Raw genomic sequence first — 26,538 nt, forward strand, 5'->3', positions numbered from 1 at the left:
CTGTGTGTGTGTGTGTGTGTGTGTGTGTGTGTGTATATATATATATATATATATATATATATATATATATATATTATTTTTAAAATATATATATATATATATATATATATATATATATATATATATATATGGCGATTAAGCTACACTGAATATTCCGTGTTTCATCCACTCTAGGACTCTTCAGGCTTATGCGCGAATGAGAGAATTCGCGCATAAGCCTGAAGAGTCCTAGAGTGGATGAAACGCGGAATATTCAGTGTAGCTTAATCGCCATATATATTTTATAAATTACTAACTAGCTCTACCTATGTATTGAGCTCTTTTGAAGTAAATACTTAAAGTTTACACATAAATCTATACTTTCGTATATTAATTTTATGTGAGTAAATTAAGTAGTTTATATATATATATATATATATATATATATATATATATATATATGTACACAAATTGCAAATCTGGCTAGTTTCAACCACTCTGATTACTCATATAACCACGAAACACATGTCCAAGGATATATAAGCCTGACAAATCCTATAGTGGATGAAACGTTGAATATTCAGTGTAGCTTAATCGCCATATATATTTTATAAATTACTATATATATATACTAGCTGTACCCGGCCATGCTTTGCTGTGGCTAAAATGGAACACATTCCTCATAAAAAAATGTATTTTGTAATGTTTATTTATTTTATTATTTTTGCAATTTTTTTTTAATCAATAAAAGTTGTTTTTTCCCCCCAAGAAAAGGTGAATTTTTACCATAAATTGTTAGGTGAAAGTTTTTTTGTTTTTTTTTTTCAGGAAAACTTGCACTTTTTTTTAAAAGAAAGTTGGCAGTAAACCTTTCTTTTTGAAAACAGAATTTTTATTATAAAAAGAAAAAAAATGAATGCTTTATATGAACACTATAAATAGTTAGGTGAAAGTTAGATTTTTTTTCAAGAGAATGTACAATTTTTTTTGTCAATAGATGTTAAGAAAATAAAGAGAAAAAATACTCCCATCATTAATCAAACAAAGCAAAAAAATAAATAAAATGTTGGTTTAGTGTTTCAACATTTGAACAACGCTCGGCTGAATCTGGTGATTGCCTGTTGAACACTAAACTAATTGGAATCCGGTGCCGGGGGGGTGGAGGTAAATTCTGCATGAGTACCATTCTTTGTAATTTTGTCTTTTGTTCAATTTTTTGTGTGGGATTTTAGCGCTAGCAAACTAACAAATTTAACCAAAATGCAAAAAATTCAGCAATTAAATAATTTTAATAAGTGCCCAGCTTCTAATACAAATCTTAGTAAATCAATCCCCCTTATTGGAAACACTGAAGGGAAGGACGAAACCAAATTATTGCTAGTATGTTTATACTATAATAAACTATACAAAATACTGCTAGAAACCTGCTCAATACATGTTACCGTGACATATTTTGACATATATTCGGTGTTTTTTAATAGTATTTTGTCTAGTTTATTATTTATAACACCTTTTCCCGAACTTACCATGTTAAAGAGAGTGTCGGGCGCCATTTTGAATTTTCCAATACATCGGTAAACACTGCATGCTTTTCGAGCTGAATAAACATGTTACATTGAATAAAAACAAAATAAATTACCCAGTTTGGTAGAAAAGTAACTTATCTTGCCTTTGATAATATTTGTTTGTTATATATTTGTTTTTTGACAACTTTTTCGAATCTATGTCTACAGTAATACAAACCCGAAAATGCATATTTGCATTTCATTATGTAAACTTTTATACATTGGTTTCAAAAATTAAATTCTATAAGTTTTTTTTGTTAACTACCGGTTGGTACAATTTACCGCCCCATCCCTTTATATTTTTTTCTTTTTGTCTTTTTTAGCGGATTATTTTCAATTAATTACCCAAATAAGTGACTAGCTTTAAAACAAAATTTAATAGTAAATTATTTGTTTACAGAAAAACTGAATTTTCTAATATGGCCCAAAGTCCCAAAAAAAGTCTTTTTGAAGATGATGAGTTGAAAGCCATTTGCAAAGTCTGTCAAATTAAAATATCGCGAGGAATAAAACCATCTAACATGACCACAACCAACATGTTAAAACATTTAACTATGAAGCATCCAAATAAATTGGAGGAGCAAAATAAAAAAGAAAAGGAACAAAAAATTACCAACTAGTCACTCAGAGCAGTTTTATTAGTGAGGGTCGAAATCGCAGTGTCTTTTTTTTTTTTTTTGCTTACGTCACCATCTAGGTGTCACCATTTTTTTAACCCTCCTTAACTTCAAAGAGTAAATACAATATATACAACTAAAAAAATAATTTTTGAAAATGCTGATTCCATTCATGAAAAATTCTTTTAACTAGAAATTAAAACTTAGGTAAAGATAGCTGACTGACAGCAACAGGAGCACTGGTTAACTACTGAACCACGTGGAAAGGTGTGGGAGGGGAGGAAAAAAAAGGAAATTAAATGATGATAATAAATTATGATAACCGTCTTTGAAAGGCACTCCCCGGCGATTTTAAAGCACTCTCTCTCTCTCTCTCTCTCTCTCTCTCTCTCTCTCTCTCTCTCTCTCTCTCTCTCTCTCTAAAAAAAAAAAAAAAAAGATTTAATTTTTAAGTTTGGGAAAGATATATTTATTATAACCAAATTCCTGTATGAAGGCTGGATCTACTTTATTGGACGTTAATTTGTGAGATAAGTAATTTTGCAATGTTTAATATGTTTTTAAAGTTTCAATTATCAATTAAATTTTTTAATTGCATTTATTTTTCAATTTATTTTTTAAAAAAAACAGGGTTTTAAATGTATTTTTCAAGGTAACAAGCTTCGAAAGAAGTCTAATAAAAAAAAATCACTTAATTTTTAATTTCGACAACCCTGAGAATTTAATTATTAAAAAAAATATTGAAATGTGACATTTTTTTTATTTAACATTTCTATTAGTTCAATTAATTTTCTTTCAATAATTCATTTCACTCAACAAACTTCATCATTTTTTGTTTGTTTTTTTTATCTTTTTCTGTAATTTTGGTAATTACGTTTGCTCAATTTTATCTAGTATTTCATTTGTTTTTTATAGTGGTATCATTTTTATATGTGTTCCTTTGATATACCCTATTTCAAAATTAGTTTGGCTAAACTTATTCTTCACGTTAGAAACAACGTGTAAAAGCAATGAAAAAGTAAGAAAAAATAATAGGTGTTAACTACTCCTTGTGAATTATGGAGGTCTGAAGAACTGCCGTCACAAATACAACTATCAATAGCTAAACAAAAAATCGTTTTTGAAATTCCTTTAATTGTAACTTTTCGCTATACCTACCTTTTGGTATAAAACACAAAAACTTTCGATTAATGGTATTTCTCATATATGGTCGTTAACTTTGGAAAGGTTATTTTGTATCTACGGCGCCATGTCACGTGGTATATTGTTTTTTTTTCATTACGCACGTTCATTTATAAATTATTAAATCAAATATTTATCTTTTTTATATTTAATTAGTATATATTTTCTTTCTCTTCCGCTATATTTTTTTTATTTAATTCATTAAATCTGTTAATTATGAGGACCAAAATAATGAATCGTGTGTATTTATTCTCTAATTTTCTTGTTTTTGTTCTGTTATATAAATTCTATTTTATTTGTTTTTTCTCTGAAGGATAAATTCTATTTTCTTTGAGTTTTTTTTTCTGTATTCCAATTAAGTAAAATAAATTTTCTCTAAAATAAATTTTGCTAATTTTTCCGTTTAGTTTACTATATAATAATTTTATTTAAACCAAAACACGACGGTGTAGACATAAAATATCTCTTCCAAAGTTAGGGAACATATTTGGGAACTACCAACCATTAGTATAAAACTACCTGGTATATTTCAAAACAATAAATTCCCTAGGAATCGGAATCGGAATCGTACTTGGTATCGGAATCGTTAATCAATATTTTCCTGGAATCGGAATCGTATAAAGATTAGGAATCGTCCCAACACTAATTATTATTATTATTATTTATTTATTTTTTTTTATTTTTATTTATTTTTTTTTTTTTTTACTCACTAGTAGTAGTCACACAAGCCATCATCAAAGATTTCTCTCTGAGAACAACTTGTGGTGTTTTCTGGAGTTCGAGTGGCAACAAATCTCCCCAGATTTCCTATACTCACTTATTTTGATAACCTTTGCAAATAAATTTGCATTATCGCAACAGCCGTTTACTACTGATTCCTCCTTGGCAGCGACTATTAATCTTCACTGGGATTTGGATGGCAATAAGCCTCCTCGGGGTCCCAGTCCTCTTTGGACTCAACCAGTGGGCGGTCTGGTTAGTGCTTTCTCTCCTCAATTTTTCTAAGTTTCCTTGACCCTTACTTATTTGGTGTGGCACCTGTTTATAGCAACACACAAAAAAAAATGGAGGACGCAGGGGCACAGAGTGGTAACTTACAATTATACAGTTTCAGTTTTCATGAGTGCATGTGATGTTCCCTTGTTTTAAATCTATAGCAGTTTCTATATATCCGGCTTGTGCTGGTAGCTCATGCATGTTAGTCTTTGTATTCAAGGGTTTTCCTTAATATTTCGGTCATTTTCATTATTGTTATCCATTGTATCTTCTCAGCCATCCCTCTGATTCCAATCTCTCCCATTCTTTTTTTTTTTAAGTTTGTCGGTATTGTTCCTAGTGCTTCTACTATTAATAATGTTATCTTGACTTTCTTCATCTTTCAGATCCCTTTAAGCAGTTCTGTTTATTTGGTCCGCTTCTCTGTCTCCGTGATCTTCACTCTGTAGTCTGTTGGAACAGCAAAATTTACAATTTGGCAGAACTTTTTCTTTTTGTTTACTATTATGACATCCGGTCTTCTTGCTTGAATGGGTTTATCCGTTTGTGCATACATGTTCAGTAGAATTTTTTTACTTTCATTTTGAAGTACTACTGCCGTTTTGTGCTTGTAACATTTGTCTGGGTGTTCAAGATGCAATTGTCTGCATAATTCCCAGTGTATTGTCTTCCCCACTTGATCGTGTCTATTCTTATATTCTTTTTGGGCTAGTTTGCTGCATTTGCTTATTATGTGGTTTATTATTTCGTCGCTTTGTTCACTGAATGTATTTGCTGGTTTTTTTTTTTTGTCTTGTCGATCCTTGTTTTGATGTGGTTGGTTCTAATTGCATTATCTTGTTCGGTTGTTATCAGGGATTCAGTTTCTCTGTTTACATTTCCTTTTTGCAGCCATTTCCAGGGGTTTTTGTTAGTCTCATCTTTTAGCGCTCTTATGAACCGTCTGTGTAGCTGTTTTTCTTCCCATTTTTCTTTCCTCATATTATTTTTCTGTCTTGTTTGTTTCTGCAGTGTCTCTTGCTATAGTAATTATTTTTTCGGTGTTCTGCATTATGTATTTTTCTGATACCTTTTTTTGTTTTTTGTTATTGACATAGTCTTGTATACAAAACAACCCTCTTCCTCCATCTTTCCTCTTCACATAAAGTCGGTCAGTATCATCCTTTGGGTGTAGTGCATTATGCATAGTCATGGGTTTCCTTGTCTTCTGGTTGAGATGTCTTCTTTAATCCAAATTATTATTATTATTATTATTATTATTATTATTATTATCATTATTATCATTATTATTATTATTCAATCTAGGAAAGTTCTCAGAAGCGTGCCTTATGTCATATTCGTATAGTGCAAATGAAAAATAAAATAACATGGAGTTAACTTTTTAAATTAAAGGGACAATTATGATAAAACTAAGCTTCAACCTTTGTCCCATTGATGAAAAGCCCTTACCCCCGACCAGCAGCAAAATTCCACCCTACACAGTAAAGATCCTTAGATGCCAGAAAGCCTTTACTTTAATAGTTTCTTCCCTAGGACTGCTAGACTTTAGAATTCTCTTCCGGGTCCCTGCTTCCCTGACTGTACTCACATTCAGAAGTTCAAGTCTAATGTAAACAGACATCTTGTTGCTCAACTCCCTACATAGTATCCCTTCAAATTATGTCCCAGATATTAGTCCTCTACATCAAAGTGGCATTGTGCTATGTTTAGGGCGAAAATGTAATTTAAAAAAAATCTAGGTTGTTAGGCTGTCTACTTTCGACTGGAATTCCGCTTTTTTTTAGAAGAAAAGTCCAAATCGCTGCAGCTTTATGTCCTTATTTATTTTTCAGTTGATATGATTTGATTTTTCTTTCTTCTTCACTCTCGCATTATCTTTCTTTCTCTTTTATTATTTTTTCTCTCTCTTCCTCTCTCGATCACGTGCTGTCTTAACTTGTGTTGGTTTTTCTCTGAAAATGCTAATTTTGCCATACTTCCAAAGATTCATTTGTAAGTGTTGTTGTGATCTTAAAGTGTCCACAATATTTAAGACAACACAGTCGTATATTTACAAGAGAGCGTATTTGCAGAAGTACAGAATAGTGTGTTACAGAAAGACTGTTTCGAGATTACCCCTGAGTTTTGTCGTTCTTGTTTATACACATTATCTAGTCCGTATAATGTTATATATGTTATACTATAACATATATAGTCCATATATGTTAATGGTGCAACCAGTACATCATAACAGCAGAAGAGGTAGAAGTCTTTTGCTTCATCAATAATTGTTTTTATGCCTCCTTTAAAATATCTCATTCTATTATTTCAGTTTGAAAACACAAATAAGAGATTGTCAAGTCTCCCTTCCCCAAATAAGCTTATACTTTATGTTGTCCCTGGCTAATAAGCCACTCAGAGTGATGTCCCTTTAATGACGTCACAAGTGACGTCCCTTGAGTGACATAACTTTTTTCTTGTCAATAAAGAATGAGGCAGTCGCCATCTTAATCTCAAGCCTTACACACGTGTCTTGTTTTCTACAATACGTACGCAACACTTTAACCCCCTCTGGTTGAGAAATTCATTTTGATTTTAGATTTTTTCAATTGACCACATCTATATATATATATATATATATATATAGATATATAGATATATAGATATATAAAAGCGAAAATGTGTGTATGTATGTCCGCTTTTTGTCCAAGAAAGGGTATTTTTTCAGAGAAGTGCTTGGTCGGCTCAGAACTTCTTAAAACTTTTTATATCACATATAAATCATAATATCTCCGAGTTAACAACGGATCTCGCCTGTCTATTTAATTTGCTCTACTTCGGGAAGATAAATACTCAACAGTTTTTGCTCGCCACATGTGGATTAGGCTTTTTCCTATAATAAAAGCAACACTAATTCTGACGGTATTTTTCCGGTCGCGAGAGACAGAAATATCCAAAAGCAGTCAGCTTTGATCAATGTGGAAATATTTTCCTTATATCAGACAATTTCTATTCAAATTGGACAAGGGGAGCTGGTTCACCCACCTCCCAACATCTTGAAAAAATAAAAATAAAAACCCCGCAGTCAAAGTTGACCTCATTAAGACATTAAAACGTGCACCTGCAAATTCTAAGTAATTAAATAAATTCAAAGGTGTTTCCGTTAGTATGTTGCGGTGGCCCAATGGTTAACGTTGCATTTTTTTTTTTTCACACTTAAATTTCCAACTTTGCCTCAAGGGTTCGAGTTCGATCATCATACTCACCTACCAAAATTTTTTTTATTATTTTACCCCCCCCCCGGAGTTTGGATTTACCTCCAAACACCCAGGCAACGTTGTGTACCCCCACTAGTCCCTTATAAATAAGGGCAAAAAACATAAAGCTGTTATTGTTATGCATGTGCTGTCAGTGACGACAGCAAAAAATTAACTTTGACTTTTCCAAGGTCTTCTCATCGTCCATGCAAATGATCATGCCTAAACTAAGAGCCTTCAGCAGTTCACTTTTAGTATTCACAACAAGCAGATCTCAGTTGGTTCCTGTTTGATTTGATTTGGCCATTTTTTTCTGTTTGATTTTTAGACAGTCGACAAATTCTTGCTTGAATGAGCAGTATTTATGCACTAGAACATTCGCCTATTTTTGTAAGATGACCCCCTCCCCCCAAAAAAAACAATTAGCAGTGGATGAAATATTTAGTTTCACCAATGTATGTATATTGTATATGTATGTATGAAGGGCGTTCCAAAAGAAATGACTCCTATTTTTTATACCGCTCGAATGGATAAGAGAGGATTACAAATTGCATTGTTATGATGACTAAACTTATGCATCCATGATCTAAAAGTTTCATCTTTCTGTTTCAGATATTGACGGTGTGAGACTCTAAGAAAGCAACCTTTGTCCTAGAAGTGTGTCAGAAGCAGAGATGTGTCATCTTTCCTGGCAAAAGTGCATTAAGAATGGTGGTGACTATGAAGAAAAATAAATTCTGGAGCACAAATGGTCGCTCGTTTTAATGGCACCACTTTCGTCTTTTTAGCTCTTTAACTTTTTGAGTTAAAAAATAGGAGGCTTTACTTTTAGAGCAACCTTCGTATACTGTATATGTGTATATATTATATATGTATGTGTATTGTATATGTATGTATATATATATATATGAATGTGTATATATGTGTGCATTGTACATGTATAAGAGTTATCCATTTCTATTTCTTCTAACAGACGGTGATAAACAAAAAGAGAGCTAAAATGTTACTTAAAAATATATAGCAATACTTATTTACTTATAACAAGAATACACTAAATATGCATCCATGTTAAGCTTCATAATAGGTGTATATAATTGGAGAAAAAATTGTAATGAGTTCGAAAATTACTTGCCTCAAAAAACGCCCACGTGTCTGCGCTTCTTGTAGGGTTCAGCTGCCAAATAATAGAAAATAAAAACAAAATGGCGACGCTCAGTTAATTTTATCCTTAAAAGTAGCGCGAACTAACACAAATTCTTGCCAGTAGTATGCAAATTATACGATCTTGGACTGCATATAAACAAGTGGTTTGAATAATTGTAGTGTTCGTTTAGAGGAAGGCGACCTGTGCACACTTGCTACGTAGAGGCATGGTGTATTATTTGGAGCTGAAAGAACACAGTGAAGTTTAGAGGGCGTTAGGGTTAGGGTTCAAATTACAGTGTAAGTGAAAAAGAGTGATGTCAAATTATTTATTAAAAAAAATAATGAAAGGCAGCCTTTCGGGTTATTGATTCTGGTAAGTTCTGATCGCAAACTCTAGGTCAATCAGGCAATCACTTTTTTTAACATTTCCAATACAATTTGGATGGCTTTAGAAGACGCTAGGCCAACAAAACTTGTGAGCAAATTTAAACATTCATGGAAGTAATGTTTTTTAATGGAAATTTCCAAATGCAGGTGTCTTCAGCGCTGCTTGATATTGGAAAGGAGTGTGACTGAAATGTAAAAACCGTTATGGAAACGAAGTGAATCATTTGCTTAAAATCACCTGCCATTGGAAGAAAATTCTTCGATCTCCAAGTGGGATGATAATGTAATCCGTATTATGAAATAGATGGATTTTTTTTATTAGCAACCATATTTTTTTTCATAAACTCCAGGAATCTTTTCCGTTTATTTATTTATTTTTATTTTTAGCTTTACTATAAAAATTTAACTTGCAAATATTTTATTACATTTCCGCTTTTCTCTTTATTATCTCTTTTTTTAATATAATTTTTCTACACATCTCTCTTCGTTTTCCTCTACTTTTTTTTTCTTCGATTCTTTTTTCTTTTCCCTTTTCATGTTATTATTTCTTCTTTTATCGTTTTGGTATGGGATCTAAAAATTATTAAAAATGAATAAGTTAAAAAATTTAATCACAAATAACGAGTTCACATTCGATTTGCTTTTGGTCGTCTGTTTTATGGCATATCTACCTCATTGTTTGGCATATTTGATACTTATTGTAAACGATTGTGCATAATCAATCTATTAATATAAATCGTACTTGTCCACTTCTTGTGTAATGTCCAACTAAAAGTCAAAATGTACACAAGACACGCATACAAAACTGATCTTTTCCTTTTCAGCATTGCCATAGATAGTAATATGAACTCGTTTATTTTTTTCAGGGTTACCAAATGTGTGGATATTTAGAGCGATTTTCCCCCTAGACGTTTAGTATGAAATTCAAACTCAAATACACTTTTTTTGGATTTCGACTAAAATTAAATTTTCCTTTGTAAGAAAAGAGAAAATCCTATTTGACTGAGAGTTAAGAGAGAAGAGGGAGAGAGAGAATAGGAAGATAGAGATGGAGAGAGAAGTTTTAAAAGAAAGATGCTATGCACATATTTTTCTCTCTTCTGTCTTGGTGTCCCTGCCCACGGGCAACACCGAATAGCCATGCTATTACTCATAGTTACTCATAGCTGAAAGAGGAAATTGTAAATTACCAAAAAATAATCATACTAATTAAAGATGTTTCAGTATGTATTTGTTTTGTGATAGTTATTGGTTTCTATTTCTTTTGTTTTTCGCTATTTCAGGCACTCCAACCGAGAGGTATTTTTAAAATCTAAACCGTCTCTTTAAGTGTAATTGTCTGTATCTCTCTTGCACTTGGTTTACTGGGCATAGTTAATCCTATAGTAACTAGAATAATGAAGATCTTCGTAAGATTTCGTTTTTTTTTTTTCAGGCGTACATTTAAAAAAAATTTTTTTTTTATTACATTTTCACTCCAAACAAGGCATATTGCCATTTTGATGTAGGGGGCTACTATCAGGGACATAAGCTACAGGGGTACTATGTGGGGAGTTGGGCAGCAAGATGTCGGTTCACGTTACACTTGAACTTCTGCTTGTCAGTACAGTTGGGGAAGCAGGAAACCGAAAGAGAATTCCAAAGTCTAGCGGTTCTGGGGAAGAAACTACTGGAGTAGAAGACTCTCATACATCTAGGGATCTCAACTGTAAAGGGGTTGGATTTAGCTGCTTGTCAGGCTTGTCGGGGGTATTTACATCGTGGGGGTACAAGTGCTTGCAGTTCGTCAGAGCATTCACCGTTAAAGTACCTGTAGAACAGGCAGAGGGATGCTATATTTCGTCAATGGGACAGAGGCTGAAGCTTAGATGACAGTTCAGGACGTATTAGGTTGACGCCTCTTGAACCTTGTCTAGGAGTGAGAGACTAGTAGCAGATGCACCAGGCCAAATGTGACAACAATACTCCATACATGAGCAAATGGTGGCCTTATAGAGGTACAGGATAGTTTCGGACGTTAGTAGCTTTCTAGCATGGAAGAGAGAACCTACGTTTTTCACAGCGGTCCTGGAAATGCTCTCAATGTAATTGTTCCAACTCATGTTTCCTCTGAATGTAAGGCCGAGGAGTTTAAAAGATGTACTTTCAGATAAAGAGTCTTTGGCCATTGCTACATAAGACCTTGGTATTTCTCCTTCTCCCGCTCAGCTCTGTTTAACCCAGCATCACTGACTTCTACTAGAGTTGCTACTTTGCCTACAATACATTGTAGGAAACATTGCACTGTAGAGAACCTACTGTTGATTTTATAAAATCATCTTTATATAATGGCTTGAATTAAAGTTTAAAATGCAAAAGTTAAGTAACATGGTTCAATTGTGTTCTAAACAGAAACAGTCATTTTGAATGCGCCTCTGTTATATCAAAGAACTTACTGTTAATTTTATATGTCAGGCCTTTCTGTATGTGCGGTAATAAAACTTCTCACATGCACTTGTAATGTTAGGCTGTATGAATTGTTGTTAACTTCTTTCACCGGATTATTTTGATTATCAATTATCGATACTTATCAGAGACATTCTGATAGAAAACCTGTCTAAGAATACTGCCAGACACATAAAGTATATTTGTGTGAAATTTCAAAAATATAGGCCCAGCTGTTTAAATGTCCATAGGGATCGAATACACCCCCCCACACACACACACACACAGTTCCTTTTATATAACAGATGAATGGATAAAAAGAATTGAGCTTTAAATTAAATTTCTTATGTTTATGAATATTTTTATAGGAAAATGGAAGTTAAGTATACTAAAATCCATTTTTCTTCCCGAGAAAAATATAGATAAACTATTTCTCTTTTTTTCGTTTTCTATTTCTTGCATTTTCGCCACAAATACTTTCAGATTTTCCTCTTATAAAAATAAAGTAAGAAAAATGTAAATAATGATGATTGTTTTTGATTGGCTCATGAGGAACCTGGCTCTTTGTGAAACAACGTTAACTTTAAAAGCATCCGAGTTTTTTTATTTTTGTTTGTTTTTTTTTACTTTGTTTTTTCAGTGTGTTTCATATTTGTCCCCCCCCCCCCGCCCTTTTATTTTCTTTAAAACATGCCCTGCGTAAACAAATATCAATTTACGTTGTTGATACTTTTGGAGTGTTTTCCTATTGATTTAAAATAATTTTTTTAAAGAAGTTACATTCTTTTTATTCTGTTTCGTCATAGGATTTCAAATTGATATATTTTTTTTTTAATTCAAGGATGTGAGATTCTAGATTGTATATTGCGGCTGTTGTATTTTATACATCATTTTTATGTGCGCTTCTTGATTCGAAGATAAATACATGAACCATTGCCAGCCTCAATGCCACGTTCACGTTAAGTGGATATGATTTACTTAAGTACAGCCAGCTTAAGAGAAATGTAGTTAAAGATGATGTAGGTATTACTTCATTATAAATATTTCGTTGTGCAGGCAGATTTTCGGAACATATCCATTGTCTCTACGATCAAGTGATAAAATATCTTGTAATAAAATACGATGTCTTTACGTATTGTAATGTACTATCAAAATTAGAATCCCAGATTTTATTAGCATACTGAAAGAGTACCCGTCCCAGGATGGGTAAAACTAATTCCTCAAACAGAACAGTTTTGCATCAATTTTATATGTATACTAAGAGGTCGCCTAATGTTTTCCAGTCGTAAGATACGCTTAAATATGATATTTTAATTCATGCAGATTACATATTTATTATTATAGAGAGAATTCTCGATTACTGTATCGAACCCAGTATGTAGTAGTGAGATCAACACTAAATAGGTGCAATCAGCTAGAATCAAAACTAAAACATACAACTCTTCACTCTGATGCCTTAGCCTCTGAACCACGCTCATATATATATATATATATATATATATATATATATATATATATATATATATAGTCATACATATACGGTACTGTTTCGCTGTATCACAGCTCATCAGTGCGGCTAGACTAGCAACTACCTCAAGCCAGGTTTGAGACTTGACTGTCTAGGCAACAGTCAGCACTCCTAACCGTTACACTACGAGGGGCGTGCAATAAGTAATGCCCCTGATTCACTTCCAGTTGTCTGATCTAGCTGAAATTTTGCATGTGCAATGATTTATATCTCTACGGGTTATATGGCAAATTACAGCTCTGAACTAATTGTGGTTTCTGTTTTATAGGTGTTTGAACTGAGTCAGGTGTGAAATGGAGCCTGTTGAATGTCGAGCAGTGATCCGGATTTTGTATTTGAAAGGACGCACACCATAGGAGACTTTTGATGAAATGAAAGAAACATGGTGATAATGCCCCATCATATGACCTTGTAAAACGCTGGCATCATGAATTCAAACATGGCCGGAAGTCTGTGGAGACAGCTCCCAGACCTGGTCGCCCCCTTCTGCCATTGATGAGGCATCTGTCCGTCAAGTTGAGGCTGCCATTTTGGAAGATCAGCACATTACTATTCGCCAAATAGCCCAAGATGTCAAGATTAGTACAGGGTCTGTGGAAACTATCATTCATGACCATTTGTATATGCATAAGGTATCTGCCAGATGGATTCTCAGGTTGCTCACACCATTCCAGAAGCGAGAACGCGTCGAGTGCTCAAGGATGAATTTGGAGATGTGCCAAGAAGATGAGTCAAAGTTTTTCAAAAGACTGATTACACAGGATGAAACTTGGTTCCATCACTATGATCCAGAGACTAAAGCCCAGTCAATGCAGTTGAAGCACTTGGACTCACCACCTTCAAAGAATGCAAGGTTGCAGCCCTCCGCTGGCAAGGTCATACTCACAGTCCTCTGGTACCAGGACGGAGTAGTGATGACAGATATCCTGGCAAAGGGTACCACAATTACAAGAGCCTATTATGCTTCACTTTTGAGGAAATTAAGGGAAGCTATCAAAATCAAGAGGCGGGGCAAGGTCAGAAAGGTACCCTCCTCCTGCAGGACAACACTCTGGTCCACAACTCGCATGTTGCCAGATCAGAGGTACAGGCATGCGGTTATGAAATCCTACCCCATCCTCCCTACTCTCCTGACCTTGAGCAAATTGAATAGTATTATGTTTGATGATGTCACCAGGCAGCACAGGTGTACCACAACTATCAAGACCTGATTTCTCTCATCCAAACTGGCTTCTCTGATAAATGGAATCATGTTACAGGTCACCTCCAAGAATATTGGGCAGTTTGGCATCGGCTCACTACCTTTCATGGCATTGCTGTCTTAGATCAATGGCTTGTAATCCCGCAAGCATTGTGCAAAGTCATCCTTGATAATCTGCATGTCGTCAATCAGAGTGCCTTTGGCATGAAGTTTCGTGCAAATCAGAGTGTGTAAGGGCATGGTCTTGATCAGAGTATCAAAAATTACACGGACAATTGCCCTGATTGTGCAAAACACAAACCATCAAATCCACCTGAGCCACTCATCTTGATCAAATCGCTAGAATAACTGTTCAACAAATATGTAGTGACTATTTTGAACTTGGATTGCATGCATATGTGACTGTCGTGGACAGAGTTAGTGGGTGGATTTGTGTATATGCACTGAAAGTACACAAAGTCAATGGAAAGACACTGGTAGACATTTTCCGTAACCTATTTTTTTTTTTTTTACATGGAAGTCACCACTTATCAAGGCACGGAGGCCACTCAGGATAAGGGTTATTGCGTGTACAGTAATCAATGGAACAATATCGTAGTAATCGTTAGTAATGGAGATCTGATAAAGTGTCTTACTTAAGGGGGCGGTTCATCAAGAATTTGTTTATGTTGGACTTGAAGACATCCAAGTTGTAGTCAGGTGGGAAACAGGCAAACGGAACAGAGTTCCACAGGCATGCACTTCTAAGAAAGAAGCTTTGTTCATGGAATCTACATTTTGATTTAGGCACAGATAAAGAGTGGAAAAATTACTGACAGGGGTTTCAGCTAGACAGGTGTTTTTCGTGAGAGACTGGCGAGGGGGGGGACCAGAGATTGGAGCTCAGATGAGCACTTGTCATGAAAATAACGATAAAGCAACAGGCTCGCAATGTCCTTTCTGTGGGAGAGAGGTTGCAGGGAAGAGAAAAGAGCATCCCCACTAGACTATGAAGTCTATTTTGTACTTTGTCAAGGCAGGATAGGCTGTTTTTAGCAGCTCCTGCCCAGATATGGCAGCAGTACTCCATCCTTTGACGTACTTGGCTTTTATACAGATAGAGAATTGCATCAGTAGTGAGATATCTACTGGAGCAGTAGAAGACTCCCACTATTTTTCCAATGACCTTGGCAACAGATTTGATGTATGTGTTCTGTTTCAGATCAGGAGTAAAGGTCAAGCCCAGAAGCTTGTCAAAACATGGAGCCTCCCCAAGACGAGAGCCATCCATTTCAATTGATGCCAGATGGGGATCAGAGCGTTGATGATGTAAAGATAGAAGCTTGGTTTTAGATGCATTAAATGTAACCAACCACCTCTTCCCCCATTGTATCACATGCTCAAGATCAGAGGAGAGAGAATCAGAGAGAACTTTGTCATTTACGGCCTTTGATGTGTTGCCATAGCTGGTCGTTTCATCAGCATAGATGTCAACGAATGATTTAAGTATGTGTTTTGGGACATCATTGATGTAGATCAGGAAGAGAGTTGGGCCCAAGATGGACCCTTGAGGGACACCAACATTAATACTGTGGGTTTCTGATTTCTGCCCATCAACCACTACTCTTATGAGCCTATCAGAGAGAAATGATTTAATAATTGAGAAAACATTCCCAGTTATACCGTAGCTTGAAATCTTGTGAAGTAGGCCTTTATGCCATACCTTATTGAAGGCCTTTGATATGTCAAGAGCAATTGCCCTAGAAATGAAGCCTTTGTCGAGAGAATCACTAATCCTATGAGATATAACCGTTAGCACATTTGCTGTAGATCTAGCAGAACGTAAACCATATTGCATGCCACTAAGAAAGTTATTTCCACTGAGGTGGTTGACTACTTCTTTATTTGATATGGATTCCAGTAACTTACTCATGACACACAGGAGACTTATTGGTCTGTACTGAGAGGGAGATAACCTATCACCTGAATTCTTAAATTCAGGGCATACTGATGAGGTTTTCCAGAGTGTTGGGAAGCACTTCTCCTTAAGACAACACTTAAAGAGTTTTGTAAGTGTGGGCGCAAGTTCTGGTTGAAGCTTTTTCAACACCATAATTGGAATGCCGTCAGGACAAGTTGCTTTACTGGAATCAAGGTTCTTGAATAGCTTGGCGACATCACGCACAGATATTTGTATGTTGCATAGTGTGTTGTCTGTTATAGGAGGAAATATGAGGAGTTGATGGCCTTCGTCGCATAAGGTAGAATTAGCTGCAAAGTTCTTTGCAAATAGTTTGGCTTTGTTTGATACTGACAGGATGACCTTAGGTCCATTGATGATGGTTGGGATAGAACACACGCTTCTATTCAGGATCCTGTTTGCTATTTGCCAAAACTGGTGGGAACCAAGCTACTGCTTAGCTACTTTGGATTTAATGGACTGAGCATATAGCTCTCTTGCATTTTTTATTACTCTTTTACAGTGGTTGCTGGCAGTCCTGAAAGCATCTTTAGTCTCAGTACATCTATTACGTTGGTAGCTATGCAAATAGTGATTTCTGTGCGCAATAGCAGCAGCACATTCTGGGGAAAACCATGGCTGGCCGTTAGGTTTTTGTTGGAATTTTTTTGGATGGTATGAATCAGTCTATGCCTACAATTAACCATTCGGTCAGGTCTGATACTACAGAGGACACATCCTTTTTAAACATGGAATGCAGAGGTAGATCAGATGTAAATTTACAAAAGCTATCCCAGTCAGCCATAGAGTATCGATATACTCTATGGTGGAGAGGTACGTCTGAATGCTTGTTGCATTTCATTTTTATCTTAACTGATACAACCAAGTGGTCAAAAGATCGCAGAGGAGAATGAACAGAACATGAAAATAGCTCAGGGGAACTTGTGAGAAAAAGGTCTAGAAGGCTTGCATACTGACCGGTAGTATTGGGCACATGGGTGGGTTCGTGAACAATCTGAGTGAGGTCATAGGCAATGGAGATGTTATGACAGAACCTCCCCTCATCATCTGTCTTGTTTGAGTGGGTCAGCCATTCCACATTGTGGACATTGAAGTCACCACAGATGTTAATATTAGCCAATATATTAACCTATTTATTGTGTATGGTGTATCAGAGGAGTTGAGTTCCGATGATGACCCTAAGTATATGAGCACAAAGCAGTATCAGAATATTCCCCTGCCCGACGTGAAGTTGAGTTCTGCAAAAATCCTGTTACACTGCCAGTTTGTGATGGAATTCTATCCCAATCCACATCATTATCACCTCCACAAAGAACGAGTCATCTCTGTACAGGGTAGGGAAACATCATTCAGTAAGCTCAACAAGGCCTTGTTGAAATGTTATCATTCAAAAGTTCATGAACTCCAGCCCCTGTTATTTGGGGTTTAACGTGTTGCATGGTAAAGACAAGAGGTAGATGCTTGGTGGCCATATTGTTGAGGTGCTACCAAATCGCCAGTATTGTGTGAAAATGTTTTATTCTGGTTGAATCACATTGCGGAATAGGCGCTTTCTAAGACTGATGCCACCAAATGCGATTACCAATCATCAGTTCATTTCATTAGCTGGTGATCTGGTGACAAGTTCATACTCCGCAAGTTTGTGTTCCCCTTCCTGATCCACTGATCACTGCCGCCACAGCTAAAAGTGAGTCCACACCAACACATGATGTGCAACCTGACTCTGATGTTCCTGATATGACATGTCGGGATGAGGGAGTAACAAAAATGTCTAAGCTCTAAACTTACAGCTTTCCAACAACCCTGGTCTGAGGGAATGAACCCTGAGTACTCTTGCTTTTGAACCAGAAGCTATCATGATAGTTTCTGGTTCAAAAGACTGAGAGGAAGGAGATGAATAATATACTCCTCAGTTCTTTTGTTGTTGCTAATGTGTGTTTCTTTTGTTTCAGCAGCTGACTGGCCTTTAGCCATCTAACACCCTTAAGCCTACGGTCTCGCATTTGAATAACATTCTATTAAAGTATTTGTAAAACAGACACAGGGATGCAACATTGTAACGATGGTATATTTTGGATTCCAAGTTTTTGATTGTTGGCTATTCTGGATTTTTACCCAACTTTCAAGCTGGATGAATCTGCTTTATGACGTTATTATTCTATTTTGGTTTGTTTTCTTTTGTAATTATTTCTTTCGATGTTTTCTAACTTAACTTTTTTCATCTCTTATCCAGGTTTTAATTCCATAGAGTAACGACGAGAGGAGAAAGGAAGAGACATCTCTAGGAACAACGTAAGTATCATTATTACACACTTGCCTCCCTCTCTCTCTCTCTGTCTCTCTCTCTCTCTCTATCTATCTCTCTCTATCTATCTATCTGTCTATCTATCTATCTATGACTGTGTGAATGTCTATTTCTATTGTGTATAAAATTCATTTATGACACCATGAATTCTATTGATTATTAAGATACATATGATCAATCCATTTTAGAATAACAACAAAAGTGTCTATTAAACAGGGTTATAGAGTCGGAAGCTATACGGTTTGATTCTGATTCGTAAGATTCAAAATATTCAGACTCTAACTCCATGGATTCCAAAAACTCATGTTCTAACCAATAGAATTCCAAAAATTTCAATTATGATTCCTAGGATTCCAAAAATTTTGATTCCTAGGACTCCAAAACTTTAGATTTGACAATTCCCAGAATTCCAACTCCTAGAATTCCATAAATTTTGATTTTGATCTCTATTTGAAAGTCTTTCAAGATTCATACTGACTGTTGGTTCTTCTGAGATTACAAATCCAACTCTAATCTTAGCTTCTAGCATTATGAATCTGACTCTTGCTAAACTTTCTTCTTCTGACTCCACAGCTCCACTAATAAATGCATGTGTTTGAAATGTTTGATGCCTATTTTTTAATCTTATATACTATGTTTGTTTCGGTACTTTTTTTTTAAATCTCATCTGGCATGATAGATTTTTTTGTAGTAAATACAACTGGATTAGTATTCTGCTTGTACCCTGACATCCATGGAAGAGTTAAGTTGTCCAAAAGGCCTACTTCTTTTTAATTGACTCATCCTTTGACAGATGAATGCAGCAAGGTTTGCAAGTCTTTGAGAAATACCACCTTCAATAAACACCACTCCCTACAAACCACCTGTCATTGCAGTAGGAAGTGAATTTACAATGGAAACCAAGTAGAACTAAGCAGAGACTAGTCATTGAACTGACTAAATAAGTGAAATACGCTTGCTTATATTGAGCTAAAAAATATCACTGATTATTCAACAAAATGAATCGTTTGCATAACCAGATATCCTGAATGTCTGTCTACGGCCGTTTGTTCAGGATAGTCACTGTCTTCTTTCCACTACATTCACTACAACTTGCATGGACAGGTGTTATCACCAGGGACAGTTACCAATGCATTTTTTTCATATCATTTCCACTACCGTTATCAATCGCTGTACCCATGATAGGTAGATGAATTTGATCGGCATTGCATCCATCATGTGAATAACTTATGAATTAATTACATCAAGTTTTTGAATCATTCAGTTATTGATTGAAGAAGACCTAAAAATACTGATACTAACGGGTCACCACTTATAAAGACCAAAAACCACTCGAGAATAAGGGTTAATGAGAATGTCAGTTGAATAATGAACAATAGTATGAGAGGATTGGAAACAATGAGTCAAAAAGGTAAAATTTTAATTACTTAAGAGAATGACTCTACAACTATTTGTTGACATTAAACTTGAAGACGACTATGTTGTAATCAGCAGAAATTTCATGGTATTATGTTTCACAAATGGGAAGTTTTAGAAAAGAAGCTCCGTTCAGGGTTATACAATTCCACAGTTTTGGCAGCACGGTGTTCATCTGGAATTTTCTTCTCCACCTAGTTTTTCTCGAGTATCTTTTTGTATAAGTTTACACATTATCCATTGTATATCACAATGTGATTTTCTCCATGAAATTCTATCATTTACCTTAATTTTGATGTGACATCTTTTAAAACCATCTTTGAAGAAGCCACTCCAATTTATTTTCATCAGCTTTCGTTTTATTTCGAGTACTCTCAACTGAGGTGTGTGTACATCTGTTTATTCAACCAGAGCTTCGTTAGACATGTTCATATCACCACAGGCAGTTACAACACAAAAGTGACTCCATAGCAGGGAATCAAAACTGTCACACTACAAATCGACTGGGTCATAGCCCTGTAATTACTTTGCATCCTCAAAAAGATGGAGTTCGAGTGGGAGTATTGATTCACACATAACATCGCATTGCCAACACATCTGTAACAAATAAAAGTGAACAACAGGTGAAAATGGAAGGAAGTTCATGAAACTTCCTTCCATTTATTTCTGAAAACATTGCATGTTAACACAAAATCCTTTTTTACTTGTAATAGACATTGCAAAAGGGTCAAACCCTTTTCAATAAAGCATGTCAGCACCAATGGCAGCAAGTTAAAATATACGCAAGCTGTGAAAATCAACAAAATTTGGTAAAATACTCTACATTAAATTGCATAGTAGTTAATTGGTTGCTGTTGTTAAGCAAGTTGGACTCTGCATGGAATTCACAAAGATCGTTGCTCAATATTGAAATCCTCCTCATTCATCGCAGCAATTGCATGTAAAGTCAGGAAGGATTAGTCCAAATCATACAAAGGAATGTTGTTGCCACTCTCACTTCGCGAATATTTGGTCCTGTGCCTGACACATCTTTGCTTGCTATATGCTGAGGTACAGAGAAACACAGGGGGAAGGATCTAGATGACGGCATTTCCTGGATTTTCACCAGAGCCTTGCTAGCTGGGAAGATCTAACACTCGCATGTTGCCAATTTCCTACCATATGTAATGGGTGGAGTTGTAGGAAACGTTGCTGCTGTTTATATAATGTTGATTTGAAACATGGGTTTCCTATGTTTCTGAATTTTTTAGATGAGGATTGATAATTTGAGTTATTCACATGTATATCTGACACAGTGCATCAAGTTGTAAAGTAATAATCAGTTATAAGTGAATGAAATGAAAGTTTATTAAGCATAAAATAAAAGTTTATTAAGCATAAAATATAGATTAAGGATTCTGGCTGATCGAGTGAGATCGATTTACTACAATGGATTAAATAAAAAGTTCAGTTCGAAATTCCATATAACTTATCGAGTTTGATAAGATGCACCTGAAGAAGGTGGAAAATTGTATCAGCCAAAACATCAGAATAACATCCGAAATGAGATCAGAGTAAGCGTTCAGTATAGTTAACACATGATAACTTGTAAACCACCGAAAACAACACATAATTTATATCAAACTCATTAGAATAAAATTCTCTACTTAATCAATCTTAACATTTTTAACACGTTTAAATTCTTTTTACACTTTTTCGTTTATAAAGTATGTCCCTTCAACAATAAACTTTGTAGACATATTGCGAACACCATTGGAAATCAATTGTTGAGAAAACAGACTTGATAGTTTTATAAATGTTAAATCTTGGTTGATTTTTTTCTGATGAGTTTGATATAAATTATTTATTGCATGTTTCATTTTGTTTTTATTTTTTTAGGAGTATGAGTCATTGTATGTTAACTATTCTGTACTTTTACCCGAGAACAGAAGATCAAATAATACAAACTGGTTCACTATTTGCATGGCCAAATTTAATCAACATTGAACTTGATCACTGATCAATACTTTATTTCGATGGATGACCATGTGAGAATATGAGGTGCCATGATTTGCGAAGTTGAAGAGGTCATGAAGTCACTTTGCCTAATAATTTAGTTTAAATTAATTAACACTCGGTTTGGTCAGTACTTGAATTATCGTTTTGCTTTACCAATAGACCGACTTATCCTTCCATTCTACTTGTAGTTAAATGGAAAAACAACTAGTGAGAAAGGGAAATAATCCAGTTGTGTATTTTCATTTTAAGCAATCTCTTTACCCATTAATCTTTAGATTTATACATTCTCTGGTAATTTTTTGAAATTGTATTTTTCATAAAAAGTGCATATTAAAATATTTTATTTAATATAACCATCATTTATCTCCTGGTAATTATGTATCACAAACCAACCAGATTAAAGTGCAAAAACAGAATTTAAATTTCAACTTGTGCTAACTTATTTATTAGGAAGGTGATTTTGATGAAATTTACGTGAAAACAAAGCCTAACTTTTTTTTCTTTATAAATAAATTTCTCTTGTGCCATTTATAGATTTTTCAAGTTTGATTACTATTTTCAATAATAGATGATTTATTTTTTTAATATTGGTGTTTTCCAGATTAGTGTACACAATATTATGTGTCTGTACATACAAAAACAGTCCCATCTAAAGGGAAAGTGGCCATTCATGAATATGGTGGTCTTAATAGAGGATTTTAGTTATTTTTTTACAAAAAAGAATCTAAGTTGAAAGCTTTAATGAATGAAATATTTGCCCGACTATCACATTGTTTTTATATAGTCCAAATCCTTTTTATTTATTAATTTACTATTAAAATAAAACGTATAGCTTGATTTTTATTATGCTATGAATTATATAAAGAAAATCCAATGTCTTAAATGTTTAAATCAATCTAACATGATCAAATTTATGGTATTGTGTCATTTTTGTACGATTTTTGAAGGTGATGAGATTTTGCTCAATGATTAGCTAATTTTATCTATTAATTATTGTTTCCATTTTGATTACTTTGCACTTACCACAAGATGACATTAAGTATGTGAGGATTTTTCACTTGTAAAAGCTTTGCATTTACCAGAATAAATTTTGGTATCATCGTTTATGTTTTGCAAAGATCTATGTGATCACGTTAAAATTTTTTAAAATTAAGTAGAAATAAAACCTTTGTTTGGAATAGCTACTAAAATAAATCATTTTTTTAATGGCTAGAAATAAAACTAACATTTTGGTATGGCATGACTAGAAATTTAAAATAAATTTTGGTTTGGAATGGCTACAAATAAAAATAAAATTTTGTTTAGCAATGGCTAGAAATAAAAATAATATTTTGGTTTCGAATGGCTACAAATAAAGATATTTTTTGTTTAAAATGATTAGAAATAAAAATTAAATTTTGGTTGGAATACAAATAAAAATAAACGTTTTACTTTGAATTGCTAGAAATAAAAATAACATTTCGTTTTGGAATGGCTAGAAATATAAATAAAATTTTGGTTTCGACTGTTTAGAAATTAAAATTAAATTTTGGTTTGGAATGATTAGAAATTAAAATTAATTTTTTGTTTGGAATGATTAGAAATAAAAAAAATAATGTTTTGTTGTGAATGATTAGAAATAAAAATAAAAAATTTTTTGTTTGGAATGATTAGAAATAAAAAAAATAATGTTTTGTTGTGAATGGCTAGAAATAAAAAAAATAATTTTTTGTTGTGAATGATTAGAAATAAAAAAAATAATTTTTTGTTGTGAATGATTAGAAATAAAAAAAATAATTTTTTGTTGTGAATGATTAGAAATAAAAAAATTAACTGGAGTTCAATCCTCACTTAAGTCATACCAAGAACTCAAAAATGGTACTTAATGCTGTCTTGCTAAGCATTTAACATTATAAGCTGAGGATCAAGGGTAAGTAGAGTTATCCTGAAAAACGAGTGGAACCCCCTCCACTTCTATGTGTAGTAGCCAATGAAAAGGGAACCTTTGTGTTGCCTTTGATTCCAGTCAGCTACTTTACACTTTTACTTTTATTTGATATCTCAAATTTGATGTTATGCACACTTGTTAACATGTAGAAAAATAATATAATGTAGAGACTTTTATATTTATATTTTCAACTATTTTTATCATATGGAAGAGAATTTTGCTTTTCTATGGAAAGCATATGACAACCAACACGAAAATGGCACAGAGTCACATGTGTGTTCTGTCATCACGAGCAATTTAGCAAAGTAGCTTATGCAAATTTCAGCTCAATTGTTGAATCAATCAATTGTTCCCCCGTAATCAATATAAGACGAATGCCAAAGAGCTAAGTTAGTCTGTCTGAGAATTGTTGAATATGTCACATGCTCGAAGAAGACTAAGTGTTTTTGTGAAGGTTGTTTCTTGAAGGCTTCGTTTTTATTAAAATTGCCCATTTGTTGAAGGCTACAATCAGGATACCTGTTCAGTGAAGGTTACTCAAGATATATGGCTTGCCCACATAGACGTTCACACTTACTAATGTCAAAGAAACTGCAAGGTCGATACTTCAACATATATCTTGATTCAACTCCAAGATATTATTTATTTCAATGTCAAATAAATCAAGTATGGCTTCAATATCAGAACACAAGATGCAACTATTCTTCAGTTTTTTTCAGAGTTTATTTGATCATGCCCAATTCTTTTTCTTTTTTTTTTAATTATAAGGTCCAATTCTTCTTATGAGTCAGCACATTAAAAAATTCAATATTGACATAATAATAATTTGATTGTTTGTGAACTATGAAACAGATGCTGTATAAATGGATATTTTTACATGTTAAAATAAATAAATGGTAAGATGAATAATATCTTGAATTTTTAAATATAACTGTTTTGTCATAATTTATATATATATATATATATATATATATATATATATATATATATATATATATATATATATATTTAAATGAAATGTGTAGAAGATCGTACAATACAGAGGTAATGGAAAGACACAAACTGAAGCAGGTGAAAAAGTTTTATTAATACAAATTACAAATACGTGTGTATATATTCATATATTTCTTATACGCATTATATTTATACTTACACCGTGATCACCTGGGATAGTCGGTCTGGTGGTATAACAATTAAATAGCAAGTTTATGATATATGAGTTAGATGGTACGAGCATGTGGGCTACATGCCGACCAGCACATGCATATATAGATGTGCATAGGTGTGTAAATATATACTCTTACATGTATATGTAGTCTATGCACTTTATTTAGATATAGTGTGTGGCTGCATGTATATGTGCTCATGCAAGTTTATATGGCCTAATATAGCCTAATTGATTTCTCCAAGTTAGCGTAATAATATTAATCGCAAATAACAAATAAGACATAATACACCAAAAACAGAAATTCAAATTAATTAAAATAAATAGATAAGTAAATAAAAAAATTAGAAAAACTTTTGTAATAAGTTCTATTTCGTCATAACACATTGCGTATATAAATAAATAATTATAGTCAATAAAATATTACTATATAATTAAATTAAAGATACAAGAATCCACAAATGAGTATATATACACCACATAACGAATTAAATAAAATACCCCACCCAGAATAGGAATAATATTATTAAAAATAAAAATAGGTAAATAAATAAATATATTAAAAAAGTAATGCAATATTATACACTTAACTTAGAAGAAATATCTGTAATTAGTAATAGCCGAACTTATACGAAAGATAATACAGGTATTCCCCTTATATCATCTCAAGTAGTCTCCTTTTACCAACCGACTTAATTCAAAATCTATGCCCCCCTCAACTAGAATGCAGAAACACAAACAAATAAATTAATTAATTAAATCTCCTCAATATAAAATATAAATTATTATAAAATAAATAAATTAGATAAAATAAGAAATGAACAAAAAAGCCTTAATTATATTAAATTAAAATGCTATCAACAAGTTCTGGGCTATTGTTTGCTGCGAGACTGTTACTGTTTACAACAGCACGTTTGAACAAAAATTAGACAAAGAGATCTTTCTCGAAATATCATATAACACAGATATACCGCCAGACCGACTTTCCCAGGTGATCACGGTGCAAATATAAATATAATGTGTATAAGAAATATATGAATATACACGCATGTATTTGTAATTTGTATTAATAAATCTTTTCCACCTGCTTCAGCGTGTGTCTTTCCATTACCTCTGCATTGTACCGCCTTCTACACATTTCATTTAACTACATACTATACAATCCTTCAAGCAAACTGCATCCACCTCTTATATACATATATATATATATATATATATATATATATATATATATATATATATAAATCAATGTATCGTGTGTGTTATAGAAACAAAGGTTCGAGTGTCTACATAAAATCGAAAACTGTATTCTTACGTAAATTTACAGGCCAAGATAATGGAAGTGTTCCTACGTTCATTCTAAAAGGTATCTCCTTAAATCTTAAAATACATTCTATTTTTATATAATTTAAATACTATGTACTTATTTATAAAGATGGCTACTTTATTTTTCCGGCATTGTTTTCATTTACACGTTCACAATATTTATTTTTTCACAAAAATAAA

At 33.6% G+C, this 26,538-nt stretch overlaps 1 protein-coding gene across 9 annotated transcripts in view; it reads left to right on the forward strand.

Moving 5' to 3' along the window:
- LOC145297652 (N-acetylated-alpha-linked acidic dipeptidase 2-like) overlaps positions 1-26,538 on the forward strand; it is a 1,311,662-nt gene that overhangs the window by 596,463 nt on the left and 688,661 nt on the right. For all 9 annotated transcript variants that reach the window (XM_080143816.1, XM_080143810.1, XM_080143817.1 and 6 more), the window contains one exon: positions 18,455-18,513. The gene's annotated coding sequence lies outside the window, so the exon portion shown is untranslated. The remainder of the gene's footprint in view (positions 1-18,454; positions 18,514-26,538) is intronic.

The sequence above is a fragment of the Euprymna scolopes genome, chromosome 18 (genome assembly GCF_053919585.1).
Source record: "Euprymna scolopes isolate OS-2025 chromosome 18, ASM5391958v1, whole genome shotgun sequence".
NCBI lineage: Eukaryota > Metazoa > Mollusca > Cephalopoda > Sepiida > Sepiolidae > Euprymna > Euprymna scolopes.